At 36.7% G+C, this 12,001-nt stretch overlaps 1 protein-coding gene across 11 annotated transcripts in view; it reads right to left on the minus strand.

Moving 5' to 3' along the window:
* LOC118266375 (potassium/sodium hyperpolarization-activated cyclic nucleotide-gated channel 2) overlaps nucleotides 1–12,001 on the minus strand; it is a 297,834-nt gene that overhangs the window by 129,963 nt on the left and 155,870 nt on the right. Inside the window, exon 1 of one of the 11 annotated variants that reach the window (XM_050694811.1) lies at nucleotides 10,946–11,597. The exons of the other annotated variants lie outside the window; for them this stretch is intronic. The gene's annotated coding sequence lies outside the window, so the exon portion shown is untranslated. Of the gene's footprint in view, nucleotides 1–10,945; nucleotides 11,598–12,001 lie in introns of those variants that run through there. 11 annotated transcript variants of the gene reach the window in all.

Below are 12,001 nucleotides of genomic sequence, written 5' to 3' on the forward strand. Positions count from 1 at the left end.
CTTCTTTCTTCTATTTGAAATAAATAATTTTGACATTTGACTTTAAAGGCAAATCTTCCGCTAACGTCGGTCACCGGTGAAAAAAAAATAATAATAAGTATAAGGAGCCTTAAGGCATGGTTGTTAGATTCAGAATATAACTTACTTGTGTAGTACCTACTGAGGTTGTAATGACGTCATCCTTTTCAGTAGGTACTCTAGGACACCATGACGCAGCAGTCTTAACCAATGAGCCATGGGAACTATAACGGTTACTCATACTATGAATCATCGACTTAGAATTTGTTAAAGATCATTTTACGCTCAATGGCTACACGTAGGATTTTTTTGATGAAACGACATCAATCAGACTAATAAAAAAAATCACGGTTTACTCACGCAGCGACATTGCGCAGCCTACTCATAAAGACTCCTTCTGTGATTCGAAACTAGTAGAGCTTTTCTCCATTAATTTACGTAAGTAGACTACTACGTGTTAATTTAGTATGTTCCACGATAGTTATTATAAAAATCAGAGTATATTTTGTAATCACAAAATAACTGATCAACAACAACCCTTACCAAGGTTGTTCTTGAAAATAATTAATCAAAAACTCTTTGACAATTTGTTGATTAAAACGCCATACTTTACTTAGCAATAGTAGTTTCATTCACACACACAAATTTAAATTGACATAAAAACAAATGCACATTACGAACATTGGTGAATGCGGGCCGTAATGGTCAATGTTTGTCAGGGCGTGACGTCACAGTGTATATTTAGTAGCAGCGGTCACTGGCAACATCCCTCACTGTTTGTATACGGCTTGTGGCGCTTAATGAAACTGAATTACTGCGCATCCCTAGTTACTCGTCTGCTATATTATCTACTACAGTTTTAAAGCGGTCCTGATCATTAACAGCTCATAACTTTTTTTATAATAACTATTCAGAGACATAGTAAATTGAAATCGCTAGCCCGCATTGAGCAAGCATGGTCATTAACACATTAAACGCCACGAAGGGGAAAACTGAGGTGGGTCGGAGAACGCTAGCGGAGGATTTGCCTTCAACTGAAGGCAAATCCTCCGCTTCAAAGTTTGTTGGCAGTCAAAATCTTCTCTATGTAAGAAGAGGCCTTTGGACAGCAGTGGCCACTTTATAAGCTGTTAATAATGATGACTAGTCTATAGTCAGTAACGATGTGGTTCAAAGCCCCGGTGTAATAGAACCTTTTATTGACGCTTACAGGTTTAATAGTGTGTGTGTAATGACTAAAAGAGGTTTACTTTTATGATTGAAGTGTGGCCAATGTTGGTGTCGGGTTTATGCTTGTTTTAGTTCAGATTGCCTGGTTGTTTGATGTGTGAATTTGCATACGTTTATGTACTTAGTTAAAAACGTAAATGAACATTACTTGACTCTGTTAACAGTTATGTTATTACCTTATTTCTGATTATTTAAATACTATGTTATCGATGACAGAGAAAATTACATTTGCAGAGTAGTACTTTTGTCATGTGCATGACGTAGGAGTGAGAAAGAGATGAAGAATCGAAGTTTAGGTTTAGAAATGGTTTAAAAGATGACCATGTCTTAGACATTGACCAATCGTATCTGTAGCTGCAGACTGCGCCTAGCGGGTTACTGGGACTATGATTAGAAAAACAGGAGCAGAAACGGGGTGGTTTTTAGTCAGTAAGAGTCTAACACTCCCTCTCGACTCGCCCAAGGCGGGAGAAGTCATTCGATGCATTTCTCCGTTAAAGAAAGACATTGACGAACTAAGCGTCACCATATGAGCAGTCAGTCTTAAGATCTAAAATTTATCGAAGCAAGTTTTTTTATCACTGTGTAGTAAGTAAAACCTTTTTCAAATGGATACTAAAATAGAAGAATGTTCGTAATTTATTTGAATCCTACGCGTGCGTTGTATATTACAATCTATTAGGAGTTCAGGAGTCTCAAACTCACGCCTCCATCTTGAATAATTGATGCTCACAATTTGTAACAGCCTACTGCTTCGAATAACTGACGGGTGTTTAACATCAGAAATGCTAATTATGTGTTAAACGGTTCACTGTTTACTTAGAAAATATGGTGGATGTATTTGTATTATTAAAATGATTGATGTATTAACTTAGATTTACGGTTTTCAATCGTAGGTTTGAAATGACGACTCCGATGAGGACTATTTCTTTGACGCTGTTAGTTTTTATTCAAATGTGTTATTTTATGTAAAAGCTAATAGAGAATGGCTACGATTTGCTACGAGTTATGCTACGGCTACGGCGTAGCAAACTAGGAAGTCTTATTATATGCTTGACTTTGACTTAATGCACTATGTCCATGTTGAATAATACACGTTATGGTTATTGATATAATAATTATAGTTATTTGTTTGAATCTAAGTACTTAATCTTTCTAGACTAAGAAAGAACGATTAAAAAAAAAACTTATCTCAAAGAGTAAATATTATTTATCAGAAACTAGACCACACTGATGAAGCCGACTGTAGTGCTAGTATACACGTTCTAATTTATTTCTTCGTACGGCAAAATTGAAGGTTATACAAAGAAGGTTTTTCCATGGAACTTTCATGTCATGAATATTGAATATATAATGTACACTTGTATAGTGGCACGATGAAGTTGTAGCCACTCAGGTGTTTCTAGGAATTAGCCGGCCACTTCTACTCAGTGAACTTGACACAAATGGAATATTGTATTAAGAACATGTTTTTTCATATTTCAAAACTAGGTCTTGGCTTTTTCTTACATTACATTTTTATATAAAAGTTAATAAATAATGTAATAAATGATATATATAACTAGCTTCTGCCAATGGCTTTGGCCACGTTTCCGTGGGATAAAAAGTGTCCTATCACTCAATTCAGCTCATACCCTATCTGTATACCAAATTTCATCAAAATCCGTTCAGTAGTTTCAGCGTGATTGACGGACAAACATTCAAACAAACAAACTTTCACATTTATTATATTAGTCTGATTGGTAATAGGTATCTAAAAGGAACGTATAGACTATGGCCAAGCCTCATATGTATAACTAAGTTTACTGTCACACACCAGGTACATTTCCAGACTCAAGCTGTTACTGAGAAAGTTTCAAAAAACTGAAAGAACACCAGTAATTATTAATTTACCCGACCCAGGAAGCATACAGCTTGTTATGTAATCAATACACAAATAACTGCTGACCTACTAAACTTGTCTCGCACATAAACATAATGTAATTACATGTTCCTAATCAGGAGATGTTGTCTAATAATCGTGTATAGCCTCATAACGATAAACTTCGCTAAACTAAGTTATTTGATCCCATTGGGTCTTGGCATAACTGCTGCTTTGGATTACTGTTGCTATCTGTTGGGTATTCATAGTTCGATTCACAATGTATTTATTATAATAACTATCGTGAGACATACTAAATTAACTAGAAAGCACGTTTTAATCACGTATATTAATGGAGAAAAGTTCTATTAGTTGAGTAATAGAGAGACTCTTCATCATTAGCAGCGTGTGCAGACGCGGCGAACGGCGGCACAGCCTACTGCGATTACGAAATAGGCACTAAATTAAAAAGTGCTAGATATAAAAGTCTATATCCTATCCTGTTACTTATAATATACTTGCTTCTACTTGCTACATCGTTTGCGCAATCCCGCTATTTTCCGTTCCTCGTAGAGAAATTTTCGAAAAATCATTGGATAAAAAAATCCGATGCCTAAAATTCCTATTTTTAGCCATATAGCTTTAACGGTTCATGAGTTTAAATAGTATAACACGACTTTAATATGTACAGCAGCCTGGCCTGGTATATCCTGGTATACATAATATAACCTTTGCTTAACGGGGCGAAATCATTCAATATCTTCTCTAGCCTTGGGCAAGCCGAGAGGGAATGTCAACCTCTTATTGACTAAAAACCACCCCTGTCTACTCCTGCTTTTCTAGCCGGAGCCCCGGTAAACCAGCTAGGTAGTCCGCAGCTCCTGTCATAATATACCCTACATACATAAAACAACCTCATTGAACCCACTTTCCCTTTCTTTAGAATCGCGTGTCGACCTCCGTGGGCTAGCCAAATCAATATATTGTTACAACACTTTTCTACCGCCTTGTGATCCACTGCAACACCGGTGATAGGAAATAGGCGAGGGTGCTCTGCTAAGGTCAGTTTAATTAAAGTGTCGAAACATTTCAAAGCTTCGTGTTTGCTATGTTGTGCTGTTGTGTTGTTTCTTGACCTTTCTTTAAGTGCTATTTTAAGCTAGTTTAAATATACATAAGTTGGCTGATGGACATAGAAATTGCTGGACATAGAATTATATCATTAGACTACAGATCTACGGGGTTTAGATTTTATTATTTTTATCGCTTTTGCATTTTGTTTAGTATAAGCAAGTGAAAATATATAACCTTTTCAAAGAAAGCAGTCATTTCATTATAACCTCAAACTAAGTCGTGATCATTATCACCAATATTAAAATTATGCTCATTATTATTTGAAAGGGTAAGCAACTCTTTGTGTGAACCACTAATGTTATTTCATGTCTGGTTGTTATAGTGTATGTGAACTTAAATGTTTGTAAACGTACGACACAGGAGAAAATCTTGGTGTGGGGCAATGTTTGTTTTTTAATTCTTACATTACTATTATAATAAATGGCAGTGACCTAAATGCGCTAACATTTTACCTACATTAAGTTCTTTGAATCAACGATCTGATATTCGTGTTAAAAATCACGTATAGAGGCGGTATTAAATCTCCCAGCCTCAGAGGTTCCCGTCTCAAGCAATATAAGTTCATAACGCGAAACTTGAAACGCAGCATGAATAAAATATCGCGCACCACTTTCCATAGTTTGGCTTACACTGGAACGCAATATTATATAACGTTGTATTTATATACGTAACGTGCATGTTTAGCTTTTAATTGTACAATAATAATACTATTTAATATTAAACATAAACGATGTTTTTGACTCTGTTAATCGATGCTATTAAAACGACGCGTTTCCCTAATTATTTTAATCGGGACACTTTGGGGCTCAATTATCAAAATATAACTATTTTAACGTTTATTTACTGTAAAAGCAAAAATATGTCCTATTTAAAACGTAACAAAGTTTCTATTCAAACGGGTACGTACGGATATATCGGTAAGAGCCGCTACGGTGCTACGGCGTAGCTCGTAGACGCTGGCTACGTGACCGGCCTACGAGCCTAGATGTCGTAGCAACATCATTTTTCAATTCCTTTCCTAAGCTTCATTTGCATGAGTTGGTTAAAAGGGGTATGGAAACCATATACGTACGCGTTAGCTAGGCTGTATAAATATTTAATAAGGTACTTAGGTATAATTTTTATTTACCTGCAAAGTGTGTATGATTTTGCAAATTTTTGTTTGTATCTTGATTTCACATTAGCATAAGACGATTTGCTATGCTTTATAAGCTTAGCAGTGTAACAGATTGAAGTTTAAAGGATTCATATTTTTAGACAGCTTTGCTGGTCAATTTGTGCCTTTTTTGAGAGGGGAAAATTATCCAATTACTTCTCCTGCCTTGGGTGAGGCGAGAGAGAGTGTCAGACTCTTACTGACTAAAACCCATCTTGTGGCGTCGTAAATCTTCGGGCCACTTCAAAGGTTGTCATATTCCTAAGTAAGAGAATATTAATAAAACTATTATTGCGTCATTATTACAAAAGTAAAAGTATTTCTTCTTAACTAGACGCTGAAGTCTGTAGCTCCGGCTTGTACGTGAGTAGATTGTGAATTGAATACCCCCCCCACCCCCAATCCCTCATTCCGACACTCACTGACACGAGCTAACAAAGTACTTAAAAAAGATCTTATTACTTACGTATTATGAGTGGTATTTCAATAACGAGTAGTGTTTATTAAATTGTATGATTTATGATTAAAATATTCTTATTCCAAATAAGGTTTTAGTTCTTACTGCAATAATGCGGAATTGAAAACATATGGATAAAATAAGATAATACTAATTTATTGTGACATAAAATCAATCACTGATTCAAACTTCAGCATCTACTTTAGACTCTAGACTCTAGTTCGTCTGTAACATTAAAAACCTGCGTTTTACTACACGCATATTAATATACGTAGGATACATACACTAAAATAATATTTTTTACATTTTTTTCTGACTGTCTGTCTGTTTGTTCCGGCGACTGGCTGTTTGAAATAGTTGGACTGGTTATATAGTATAGTTAAATAGTTGGAGTAACGTAGGCTACTTTTATTGTAGAACAGAATTTTGTACTTTAAAAAAATCAAACATCTAAATTCTATCCTGTGTCATTATTTTACACGAACGAAGTTGCGGGCGACAGCTCCCATCATATATTATATTTAATTCCATATGTATAAGAAACTATTTACCAAAACCTGAACTATGTGTATTTAAAATCATATAAGTAATTTGTACATAGGCTTTAATACTTTGCAAAAATGATTACATAAGAAGCTCTTTGTTAGGTTCCACATATTATTTAAATGAACTCACGTCGCATTAAATAGGCTACATTGCTATTATGAGATTACTTTAATGGATTAAAAGTTATAAATAGGTACATGTTTTTACACTTTACCAGCGTGTATTCATTATTATAAATTGTAATGTATTTACATGTATTTTTATTGATATGGTTTATAAATACATAATGCAAATACACATGATAATAAATATATATATCAACTCTTGTGAATAACCACTGCTGACCAAAGGACTCTTCTTATACAGATAAGGTTTGATTAATATCACCACGCTTGCTCAATACGGATAGGTAAATTCAAACTTATAATTAGAAATTCACTGTTTTGCAGTGGTATCTAAGTAATCTTAGAACGTACATATAACTTGGAAAAGTCACATTGCTACTTGCTATTGGTAGGTTTCAAAAGTTGAAAGGGTGAAGTATTATTATGATTTTCATTTTGATGGCTACATTTTAAAACCTAACTCGGATTAGTGGCTAGAAGTCAAAATTAGTGTTACGTAATTATACAGAAATATTCGTCCCTATCTATAATAATTTCTATTATACGTATATCTAAAATCAAATAAGTACCTAATCAGTAACAAACTCCTTGAAAGTATTTCAGAGCTCTATAGAAACTACGTTCGTCCTATACTAAAGAACTATACTCGTAATTCTTATGAAAATGTCCTTAAACTGTTCAACACAAACAAAACTCGATAAGAACTATCGATTACAAAATTTCGTTACAGCTATCGATTACAATATTTGTTTACACACTTCCATACGACGGTACTCGTATCGATCGAGCCAATTGAAGAGAAAGAAACATGTATGTAATCCATTTTCAGTTTATCCAATATTTATGAACGCACGTCGTAGAAATAAAGCCGATATTTATGAGTTATTTATGGCACAAAATAAATATGTAACGATAAAATTTCGGATGAGTACTGTCCTTAGCTTGCTGTATCCTGCGAGCTTGCTTGCTTATATTTTAGTTATCCTGTTTCAGAATGTTAGAAAGTAACTTAGGCTTAGATTAACCTAGTAATTATAATAACTATATTATACTTTATAATATCATAGCCAGTCCTTTGTTTTGAGTGGGAAACATCAACTAATGACTTTTCCCGCCTTGGGCGAGGCGAGAGAGAGTATCAGACTCTTAGTGACTAAAAACTACCCCGGTCCAATTACTGCTTTGCGAGGCAGAGCTCCGGTAACATGCTAAGCAGGAGCTGCGGGCTCCGGGTCGGCATCAGCCCTACTGAGCCCTACCTGATCACCAGTTCCTGACAGTCCAAAGTTGGACGAGCTTCCCTTATAAAACAGGGGTTTGCTATAATCTCTATGTCTGACAAGCGGATTGGAGATCGCAGTTTAAAAGGTTCATGTATGTCAAATGTCCCTTACAACTTAAATTTCGGCCAAAAGTCAGTACTTACAACCCCCGTGGGAAATGTAAGGGGAGGAGCTCCAAAGTACACATATCATGTTGTATTTGAAATAAATATTTAAGTTTTAGTAATTAACGTTCGTTTTCGATCGATTGCTACACGGGTCACTAACCTACAATGCGTGTTGAGGACTTGTATTCAAATCACACTCCTTGAGTACAAGTAATCAATAAGTCATTGCTACTGGTGATTGATACTGAGATACGATAAGGGGTCATTATTGGTATATTATGCTTCTTGTAAGTGGTAAGAAATCAATATTATTATGTGATTAGGAATATGTTTGTAAGAATACACTTTTACGCTATGTTTGTATTTTATGTTAGGTTTTTTTTATGGAATAAGCCGGTAAACGAGCAGACGGATCACCTGATGGTAAGCAATCGCCGTTATCCCGAAACACTAGAGGCGTTACAAGTGAGTTGCCAGCCTTTGGAGGGTTACGAATTTAGGTTTTTTTAGTTTTTTCAGTACTAGTACAATTTTGTTAGATTTTAGTTCTTCAAAAAAAGTTTGTTTATGTAGTTACAAATAAATTAGAATAAAATATTTATTTCACTATTTACTGGAAGGCCGATAAAACCTAAGCATGTTATTCAACAGTCATTAGCACATTTTCTCTATAAAACACGTAAGTATCTATACACAGACCTCAAACAGGTCAATGGTAGGCCTTCAACAAGTGACATCTGTATTTAGGTCGTAAGTATCCCGCTGAAGGCATTAATGCCAAAAGGAAAACTAAAAGTGGGTTAAGTATCAAGTCGTTACTGTTATTTCGAAGCTTGTTGCGTTTGCCAAAACATACGAAAGCAAATGCCAGTGGAAGAAGTAGAACGATATTTAAACATCAGTATTTTAATATTTTTATGCTGACTTTCAAAGAAAAATACTTTTGGAAGGACCGAAAGTCGTCAAATTCTTTTAAAAACCATTGCTGTCCGTCCTGTGAGCAATAAAACGCTGATTGGTAATCTTAACACGAATGATCCGAACCAATTTAAATATTAATAGAAACAGGCCCTTTAGCAACGCCCACGGGAACGATGCTTGCCTTATTTTTAGTTGAACGTGGTCGGACATATTTATTAATAGAATTCTATATCGAAAAAGGCCATCTACTTTTTAGGTTAACTTTCATTTAGATATAAAAAGTCATATAGATAACATTGTAATTGAAAAAAGAAAGAAATTGGCTGTCCCACGTTGGGCGGCATTAACCATATCATAGGAATCCATTCAGTTTTTCATTTCCATTCAAGTCTTTTAGATAGAACATTCAGATATACGGAGACTATATTTAGACTTGTCTCTTAGCCTTCTAAGATACCCGAGACGCCCACGAGTTATTACGTCCCATCTATTTTTAGCCGCGAGATAGCGTCAGTATACTTTTTGTTAATAATAATTCAATTTAGCCAGAGTATACGTCTCCCTTTTATTAACATAGGGCTCTTTGGTATGGTAATAAGTAGTCCCTTCGTGTATATTTTAAGTTGTCTAGTACCACGTTGGGCGCCATTGTTTTAGTCAATAACCAACTACTAAGTAAACACAGTATTAATGAATATTAATTATTCTTAACAAAAACATCGTAACAAAATTCTGTTAAGGAATGAAAAATCTGTTTGTTTACAACGCCTACGAAAATGTCTGTACAGTCTATTTTAGTACAATGTCATTATCTATAATGAGCAGACTCATAAATTATTCGGAAAGTTAACGAGAATGGACAAAACGAGACTGAATAATCCCTTTGAGCAATAATAATAATAGTATTCCATTAGTCCCACGCTGGGCGCCAATACTACTTCAATACCGAATATTGAAACACGGAACAATTTATTGAATCAATCATTTCCGAGTATTTGCAACTCATGCGAGATTCTTCGTGATATCTAGATGCGCGTAATACGAAGGCGTTCGGTTAAAAGTTTTGGCCAAGGTCAAGACAAGGACTTGCTTTTATTACATTACACTTTTATTACATTACACTTTTGGCTAGAAAGTCACGCCAATGTTGCATCCTACGCTAAAATAGACTTTGACCTATTTTACTCAAAATTTGGCAGCTCTGAATGGGAGTGAAATTGGTCAGTTAGTAGTGAAATAAAGAAAATAGTTCATGTGACTCGTATTTCATTTTTATAGAAATAGCAAATTTTGAATATTAAGAACAAGCCAAAATTTTAGCTGTTCTAATTCCATTACTTTATTTAATGTAATAAATTAACCATTTGTTTTTCAAAACATTAGCATCTATTACTATACGAGTACTACCTGTATCTGTTACCTGAATCAAATAATTCCTGTAAGCAGTATAGCAAAAAGTAGAACAAATGGTCCCACGTTGGGCGCCATTACGTAACAAAATCGACTGGGCCATGAGTGAATTTGATGAACGTGTACTTCATACTGAACATGTAGTATTGATCAACGTGCGACTACAATACTTCATCTAAACATCGATCGCACTTGTCTATACATAAAGCTACAATAAGCACAAATGTTTACCCAAACACGACTGAGGTGGTTCACATCAAACGCAAATAAAACAACAATTGTGGGAGTAACATTTATTATGGCAGGCATTGCATTATGACCGACGATGCAAACAGCAGACTGGGACCGCAACTCCAACGTGAAATGGGAAATATGAAAACTGGAAATGTAAAGCGGGTGAGCAGCTGGCAGCCGGAGCAAAACAAACTTAAAATGAAAGACTCGCCGCGGAAATGGGTTTGACTGGACTCTTTGCACAGACGCTTCGCTTATTTGCACACTCTTTTAAAACGAGTGCCACTCTTTGATGTTCATACGTAAGCGCACAACAGAGTTACTTCCGCTTCAAAATTTAGTTTGACATGGAAAAGTAAAGAGTTCAGAAATAAAATAAAACACAGTGAAGAAGGCGATGGTTGATGGTCACAGAAGCTTGCAAGACAGACATTGACAGCTGAAGAAAGAAGGAAGAACGTACAGATGGTTGGTCTGTTCATGGTCATTGTTGTCGTGTGCCGGCTGCGAGCCGGAGCGCCGCAGCCGCCAGATGGCGTGGCGGGCCGCCACCAGCCGCGCGAATCCGTGACGAGCCACACTCGGGAGCGCTACGCGCGCATTATCACCCCGCGATCAACAAGTCCCGCGCGAAAACCGACCGAGTACCCTCCCAGTGCTCACCATACGACCAGGACCGACGGGAACAAGGAAACGGACAGGACAAACACAATCAACAAGTAACAGGATAACGGACCAATAGGATCCAATTCCACCACGTCAAAACGGCGGCTTAGACGTGCACGACTCCGTTACACAGCCAAATATAACAGTGCAATATTATCAACAATTCACTAGCCCTGTGACACTACCTACGAGCAAAAAGCTAGCCTAAACGAATATATCACAACCGAATATCACAATAAAGCGGTGGCAAGCGAAGCTTCGTGGACGGCGGCGGCTTACGTAACGCTAACCTAGACTACGCGTGTAAAACGTGCTAAAATTTATTGATCACAGAAGGAAGCCTTAACACTATGAGGTTTTTAATGTGCCCTTTGAGGTTCTTATGTAACGGAGTCGCGTTGTGTGGAACTGGTCGTGACAGGGTACGTGGCAGGACACATGCGCGCGGGATGGGGGCCGGGCGAGCACTGCCCGCCGCGGCCGGTGCGCCGTCGCGCCCCGCACCTGACGGCCCCTCCGACGCGTCCTATGCCAACTTTGACATTTGTGCGTTCCTGTCCAGCTGATCGCAATTATACTAAGCTCTCGGGATCAACATCTCACACTCCGTGTTCACGTGAAGTGTAAAGGCGAGAGCGCGCTCGACCCGGCCACTGAACCTTTTGCACTAAAATTATTATACTCTTGAGACTTAAAGAGCAATAAATTTCATTTCCTTTGGTTTAGTACCTTTTGAAACAAATGAGCTAGGTATTCCGGTGGAGTATTTAATGAATTGTTCTGAGGAAATTCGCTAAACCTTTTCGAGGATATTCAGTACTATGTATATTAGAGGGACTGATTTATTTTTAGG

The sequence above is a fragment of the Spodoptera frugiperda genome, chromosome 7 (genome assembly GCF_023101765.2).
Source record: "Spodoptera frugiperda isolate SF20-4 chromosome 7, AGI-APGP_CSIRO_Sfru_2.0, whole genome shotgun sequence".
In the NCBI taxonomy this organism is placed as follows: domain Eukaryota; kingdom Metazoa; phylum Arthropoda; class Insecta; order Lepidoptera; family Noctuidae; genus Spodoptera; species Spodoptera frugiperda.